Source organism: Pagrus major, chromosome 6 (assembly GCF_040436345.1).
Source record: "Pagrus major chromosome 6, Pma_NU_1.0".
NCBI lineage: Eukaryota > Metazoa > Chordata > Actinopteri > Spariformes > Sparidae > Pagrus > Pagrus major.
The window spans coordinates 29,387,816-29,396,433 of NC_133220.1; positions in this window are offsets into that span (position 1 = coordinate 29,387,816).

Consider the following 8,618-nt stretch of genomic DNA (forward strand, 5'->3'; position numbering starts at 1 on the left):
GCGCAGAAATCATTTAGTCTTTGGACCTTAATGTTTCTGTAGTGGCTGTTAGAAGCAGACATGAAGAGCAAAATATTTTTGTACCACGCTCAAACATAATTGATGCATCCAGTTCTACCTGTTACGAGCACTAAGTGCTGTATCTCAAGTTATTACTTACTGTGTGCCGAGAAGATTTCCATTGACCATACAACACACACCATGAATAGCACTTAATGCAGCAGGTTATTTGAGCGGGATGCCGCCCCACTTGTGAGCAAAATGACTAAAATGCATCCCCCTTCTCCATCTCCTTACAGCAGAGAGACTGCAGGGGCAGAGGGGTTGTTTAGTTGGATATGTCTGCCTGACTCCTTGATCCTTTATCTGACTGAGGTTTGTGCAAGGTAGAATCTAAAAACCCCGACCACGGCTCTGAAATAGCAGTAACTGTGCTGTGTATTGATAAATCCATGGTGCTGACTGTGGTGCTCAAGTAGCAGACAGGACTGTAATTGTGCCTTTTTATCTCAGTTCTGTCCTTCTGTCCGTCTCATCTCGGATCTGTAATATTCTCTAAACTAAAGACTAGAAATACTCAATTGTATACTATATTGTAGCCTGACAAGTAGAAGAGCGAGAGGATCATAGAGACACACTGCTGATGTTTTATTCCTGTTACATTTCTATGATCATTTAGACGGGTCTGTCCTGCTGAAGATACACCCACGGACCAAGCCACCCTGAATATATTTTAGGGGAGACATGACTTCATGTTTTTTGCTACAGATGTTTGGTGTCAGGTGTCCTTGGAAAACTGAACATATCACAGACTGACTTACTGAGGTTAATGTATGTCTCCTAAGTGACCATGACCGTTCCTCTCAGTTGCAGCAGATTTTGTAGTCATTTTGTAGATGTTCACGTTTAATTGCTGCAAATGACCTCTTAACTGTTAAAGCATCTTTCATACATATGACGCAGCTCACATACAATCTTATGAATAACATTTAAACATAAACTAAAAGGCAATAGACATTTTTTTTTGTCTGCTTCAACGTATCATTAAGAATTAAATGTTGATTGCACAATGTAATGGATGTAGAATAATAAAACCATCGCTGTTTACATTGGTTCCCTTTAAACCTCACTATAACTATACTATTTTGTCACCCAGGACAAGGTTTACTGCTGATCCATTGCTGTTATAGACTTAATGATTGAATAAACTCACGTTTTGTCCCGTGTTGTTGTTATTTGGGACTCAGTTCCGATCCAGTTATTTTTGCAACAGCAGCGCCAACAATAATTCCACTTGGAAACGTTATGGGGGTTGAGTTGTCTATTGCCACTTTAAGTAGTGGCACATTTAATGCTGTTGTGTTCAATGACCTAAGGTAACGGCTCGCAGTATAGAGGTAGAGACAATCTGCTAACTCTGATTTTTTGAGGGGTAATCTAGTTAAAAGTGCATTGATCTAAGCGTGAAAAGACCAAAACGGATGGAAAACTGCATTCTGAACATAATAAATATGTTTACTGAGGTTTAAATCAACATGATGGTACCAGGTTTGCTTCAAGTTTCGCCAGAATTTAAGTCTCCTTAGAACTTCATCTCTTTTAAACTAAGCACCAACAACAGTGTTTCAGTTTTGACATGTTTTAATGACAAATAGTTGTCGCACATACAAACTTTTAGATGCGGTCTGTTTTTTATCTGTTTGGTTCATCTGCTATGAAAACATTATATTGGCAAGTGGAAGCACATCTTTCTAAAAAGCACAAATCTCTGTCTGTCTTTCTGTCTGTGGTTTATATATCTCAAGAACAGTTCATCCAATCTGCTTCATACCCACAGCCATGTCGGCGCTGTTTATACCTAATCGGGATCCACATGTTAGTGTCGACCTGGCTGGAAGTCATCAGGAAAACACTGAACTCTTTTCTGTGCACCTCCCTTTACACACTCCTCTTGGCCTTTATCATTGGCCTGTTTGTTGTGAGTCTGTGCAACAACAGCACTGTAAAGGAAACTTGTAGGAGTGATGTGGACTATAACCTGACAGTGTAGATGTGAGCCATCCATCCAGCCTATAGGCAGCTGAGCAGTCATGCCCAGCTCCGCTGAGTGCAGCCCCTCTAGCTGAAGAAGATGAGAAACATGCAAACTGTTGCTCGGTCGATGTCGGTTCTGTATCAGTAGAAAAAACTTCACTCCCTTGAGAGTTCTGGCCTGCATCTGTAATGCAAGCCATTAATAATTTACACATCTTTTTTTACAGAGAGAAGAAAAATCTAACTTTTTTCTCCCCAGCCTGTGTTGACAGCAGAAAGGAGATGCGCTCTGTCAGCCTGATATCGGTCCAGTACCTGAGCTTGAAATATAGTGATGTTAAAAGCTATTGATTTTACAGCATCATGCCTGACTTATTTCACCCAGGCGGTAGAGTATGAGGTCAAGACAGACTGCTGATGTTTTTTTTTTTATCTGGGGGACTTAGCATATATTTGAAAGTAGGTGAAGAGAAACTAATGTGGAAAGTGTGAAAGGCCTTTTCTATCAGGCAAACTTTGTCCACCTCTGCCAAAAAGTGGATTAGAAAAATACAAACACCAGCAAATTCAGTCTGCCGTAAAGCAAATCATCTCTTCCTCATGGTCATCAATTTATTTTACAAGTGCCTGTAAGTATACATCATACTTTGGGAAATGGTGCCAAGCTCCTTCAGCAGTTTTCAACTCATCTCTTTTTTTTTCAATACAGATCAAAATAATTAAAATGAGATTGAATCGCACAGTTCTTCTCAACACTTAGGCACTTGTTCTGGGACTCGCAGCTGTGTCCTAATCGAACATGGAGCAGGGGATTAATGATTTCCTGCCCCCATTAATCTTTATCAAGCTGTGGCAGGCTTCTCAGCTGTCCCTGGATGGTAGTAAATTGTAAACAGGAGAGCGAAGAAGAGAGTCCTTTAGGTCCATTCACACCTCTGGGCGAGGGTGCAGAGTGTATTGAATCACAGAGGTGTGAACTGTGTGTTAAAAGTGGTCAGGGGTCCTTCTGGAGTACAGAAATGACTGACAAATGCACTTGCCGGATTACTTTGACAATTTGGTTGCACCAACAGAATAATTAGTTTTTATCCACATAGTGAATAAATGGTGCAATGCAGTCTGGCAACACACCACATTGAGCTGTAATTTGAAATAAAACAATGACCATGAAGTCGAAGTGCTGACATTTAGGAAAGTTTAGAAACTTGAGCTGGTTGTTCATTTAGTGACTCAAACACTTTGGTCCAGACTGAAGTACTGTGTTTTAACTATCACTGGATGGATTACTGTGACATTTGGCACAGTTATACATAAGCCACAGAAAAGACATAATGACTTTAGTGATCCTCTTACTTTACATTTAGTGTCACCCAGTGACAAACGACAGAACCACTGTGACATCAACCACAGATTTCTGAAGAGCTAGAATGAAGCTCGACAGGTGGTACCAGCCATTGCCATCTTGGCAGCGCCTGACTCGCATAACTCCCAGGTAATCAAAAAAGGGCAAAGACTGGGAGTGTAGGTGGAGCTGAAGCGGGCCTAGGTAGTTAAACAACCCCAACAAATGTGAGTTTGATCGTGGGATCATTTGTGCTTATTCAAGTTGCTGGCCTGAGTTTGAGAGCTGTTTTATTTGCCCCAAACATACAGAATACCTTAATGTCCATTAGCCGCAAGATAGCGAGCAACAACAGCACAAAGGTTGTGTGTGTCTGTGTTTGTTCAGTTTTGTCTCTGACCAAAGTGAGCACTCACCAGATACTCAGTTTCTTTGTGCTACTCTGCAGTGTCTTTTCTTTTTCCCATCTCTTGTCTGTATGTTCTCACATACATAAAGTACATTTCCTTCCATTCAGGAGTCAAATAAGAGAGAATTACAGTACAGTGGATTTCGGCACTTCTGCGGCTCATTGCGTCAGACAGGTTGAGAAGCCAGAGGGAGGCTAAATCCACTTTTTAATCCTCAAAGTTTAAAAGATAAACTCTGTACTCTCCTCAGCTCCAGATGTTTATTCCTGTGTAAATTAGCAAATATTAGCATGCTGATACGAGGTGATCAGATCTGGTGAACATGGTAAACATTACCTGAAAAAAATCAAATCAAGTTTTATTTTCACATAGACAATTATACATAGTACAAAGCAGCAGAACGTATGGTGAAATTATCTGTGCCCAGCTCCAGAACAAGTCTAACTAGTAGATAAATAAAATAACGATTATTCTAACAATAAAATGTAGAAGAATCTAAAAACATCAGCATGTTAACATTACCATTGTGAGTCTTTTAGCATGTTGACTATAGCATTTAGCTAAAAGCATGGCAGCCTCTCCAGCACGGCTGTAGACTGTTTAGTCTTGTTTGTACATAGACAAGAATTAATTGGACAAATTAACATTTACATAGATTAAGTCATCATATTTGCCAATCATTATTAATCAATGATTGTCTGAAGTCTGCAGGTCTACCTGTTGGCATCAGTGTCTCTCCTGGTAATGCTCTGCAGTCCTACAGTACAGCCAACATCACTACTGACTTATTCTGTGGGCTTTTGGCCTTGTGACTGGTCTTCCTCAAGTGAAACACATGCTCAGTCAGTCAGTCGGATTCTGGTAGTTGAGGATATCACATTATAATCTTGATTGGGATACCAGCACCCAACAGCCACTGAATGAACTTACCTTCTTAAAACCACATTAGAAGATGATCTAACAACATGAAGGAAAACTCCCAGCTGCGTACCTGGCCTGATAGCTATTTACCTTGTAGTCTTTTATTCAGCTAATCTATTATTGATGAAAAGTGTTTCAAATACTGGGTTGATGGATGCTCTTGAGAGAAAAGGAATATAAGACCAATAAATTATCGTAAACACCCTCGACATTTAATGTAGGGTTTTGACACATGGTTTGACTTAGAGACCCAACAGCTCATGTCAGGGGTGGAAAATTGTTTCAATATGATTTTCTGTTCACCAAATTCTCAAACATGGTGTATGCAGCACTGTCTGCACCTGACTTATAGTGTGCTGGATTTTAGAGTAGAGTTCGAGGTGTAATGAGATGTGCTATCATATCCAAAGATGGTTTCCAGCCCAAGAAGATGTAACAAGATAAAAAAAAACGTGTGTCTACTCACCCCCCAAAACACAGCGTCCACACAAATGTACCTCAAGTAGTAAAATGAAGCATGACAAAGTCCACATGAGGTTTAGTGAAATTACATAACACTTGAATAATTCATTTGTCCCAAACAAAACATTTATCTAATGTGATCTCGATCGTAAGCTCGTCCTCTCCATTAGGAGCTTCATGTAATATTCAAAAAGGCATTACAGCTGTCCTTCAGAAGAGAAACCACCTTGAGGCATATTGAAAGGAGCATGGTCATGATTTGAACTATCTATACACAGACACAAGAGCTTATAATCCCCAGATCTCGACCCTTTGGGCCCATTCGGGAGAAAGTAAGATCATCATCATGGACTGGAAGTCCCTGTGGTTGGTTTCTGGCACCTTCCTGAGTCAAGGCTTTAAATAATTCAGCCTTTTCTGAAGGCTAAAGTAGCTTCTGCTTAGTAAAACCAAGGTGTGCCTAATAAAGTGGAATTCACTGCAGTGGGTTAACAATGAACTGTGGTTAAAGGTGAACTTCCTGCTGGATGAGCATTAGCATATGTCTTTGTCCTATGTCATTATAAGTGGTCTTATCATCAGGTGCTGTAGAGCAGGAGCTCAGTGGATAATCTACCAGACCCAGGCTGACTTGAGCAGTGCCGGTTCCTTCTGTCTATACAGTATGTGAAGGCTGAAGGAGAGGAACATCTACAGTAAATCTTCCCTGAGCAAATAAATATTGAGAAAACTTTTCGCATAATACATCACAGCCTTCGAAACATATTGAATTAATGATACCTTGCCCACAGCAGAGGACGTTTGGAGAGTTCTCTTACCAACAATACTCGGACCACCTCGACTCTGGCTCGAGGCACGTTCATCTTCTCATCTCATTCGGCTGTCATGGCATTAATTACATTTATTTAGCTGATGCTCACATTCAACCATGTGGGTACAATCTTATCTACATAAGTACATGTCTTATCCTCGAAAGGAGGGAGTCTGCTTATTATTAAAAAGAAACAGGATGATGAAAAAAGTTCAGGTTATTAATGATGAACAAAGTCGTTCCAGGCAAAGTGCTCAACAGGCCCATGTGGTGATGAATTCTTACGGCAGACTTCTACCTCTAATTCACCACAATCACCGCCTTCCAGTGTTTACCTCATTACATCCATCTCCAGGGTCAAGGAAAGGTCAACCTTTCCCCAAATGCCAAAACCTCTTCTATTCATTAGCAGTTAGGCCATTGAATCGTCTTGCACGGTTGACACAATGCAATCTTCAAATTACACCGCCATCAATATTCCTCTCATGAAATCTTCACTGCCTTATTTCTCTAAAGACACCAAGCTGGTTGCAAAGTATAAGAGCTGAGGATCTAGCTGAACAGAAATACTCCCTGTGTTGAACATTTAGCCATTCACAATCTCACCAGCTAACCTAAACAGCTAAGAGCTGCTTTGTTTGGCCATCAATATAGGAATGAGTCACCAAGAATAGCCGCCTGTGGGACAATGGTCTGGTACCAGCAACCGAAGGCAGAGCTCAATTATAGCCGGCTTTGTGTGAGTCCCTTTCCTTGAGTCCTGCATTGTATCTCTTCGGTACATAGCAAAATTAATGATAAGCCCATCTTTTTGGACACCCGTGTCACAAATTTGTGCCTCGGGGTGTACAGGGTGATAACACTGCGGCACAATGGGAGGCGAGAGAGCACATATTTGGCTCATCTGTGTAATTGTCACACTTGGTAATGGGAGTTCTCAGCTATTGTGCCTCCTTAACTTACTTTGATGGAATTTTCTTTTCACCCCCGTTATCTCCTGTGTCCTCTATCTTACAGGAAACTGATGATGTGATAGAGAGCCTAATTTTCTCCAGTAATCATATTATCATAGCAGTTAATCAGTGGCGGCAGGGTGCACGTGTAAAGCTATTAGGGCTGGTTTAGGTTTATTGGATAGGATTCAGCCTCTCGGTAATGGCTTATTTGAAATGACATGATGGAGCTCAGTGATGGGGATATGTTTTTGCTCATCATAAATCCGCTCAAAAAACACTAGAAAAAATTATAGAGAGTAGTAATACAGTGTATCAAAATGTAGCCAGTGTAATGGATTGCAGAGGATATCGACAGCAGCTAGAGGGGGTTGTTTTGTTTTTTTTGCTCAAGGGCACCTGGCCAGTAGCCAGGAGGTTGACAACTACAGTTATTTGCTTTGATAGATTTGGATTTTAAATGCAGAACATCATATCTTTATTATAATCATCTCATGATAAATAATACAGACCCAGCCATATATAAAGTAGTTGAAATTAGCTGCATCTCGACCAGCTCTGTCAGAAATAAGTAACTTATTTATAAATCTTCTTTTAAAGAGTGTAACGTCACGAGTGCTTCATAAAAATAATCAAGGCGAGAAACGTAACTGCAAACATGCGAAGTGAGTTAAAATAAAATAAAATAGAAAACTACAAAGGCAACTCTAAACAGTTGGGTCTTCAACTACCTTTTAAAGGATATTATGCTTATTTTCAGGTTCATAACTTTATATTACGTTACTGCTAGAACAGGTTTATTCTCCTGTCTTTTCTGATTGATCAGCTCACACACACCTGAGTCAGCACTGTTCACCATGTCTCCGGTTGGCTCTGTCGTGTTTTCAGCTTCCAGTTAGCTTTACTTCTACCATGAATATTGGCATATTTTATGCAAATGTGTGACATAGTGACATAGTGTGATGTCAAGAAGTCACCGAATGAAAGGTCGGACTGCTGAGGAGACGTTTAAGGCATTTCAGGAGCAGTGTTTTCTGTGGGAGAGAGGAGCTTCGATTGCCGCGGACTTTGGACTTTCTAACTTTCAAGACTTTTACATGCACAAGAACATACAGTATATAACACACTGAAGGGAAGGGAAGAAAATGGAAAAGCATAATAGGTCTCATTTAAAGATGCCCAAAGTGTCTACAGATCCTGAGTCCAAAGAGAGAAAGTTTAAAGAAACAAGTAGTGAACATGACACTGACACATGAACCTTTTAAGTTGATCTGGAAAACTTGTTAGCAAACTGTTGCCTCCAGAGCAACATTGTGAAACTAAGTACACAGTTCACCCCTGTTTTAGCTGTGTTTCGGGTCTCTACCAGCTTCTGAGGGAAATATCTGATTCTTTAGCTGCTAATTGCTACATTACGTTCACTAGGTCGTTGCTGACTGTGGCTGTCTGCTGATTGGTGCTGGGCAGGTAGTGTATACGGTGGGAGTTAATGCAGTTTGTTGCTGAAAACAGCTGCCCGGTGGGGTTGTGGGCGGGATGTGGGCAGCATTAGTTTGGTTGTTCAGTTAAGGTAGTCTGGTGGGGAACAAAATCCCAGGCCATGAATATGCTGTACATACATTTTTATATATGGTTATGAACCTTTGAAAAAAATGACTCCAGCCAACTCTTTGTTTGTTATTATA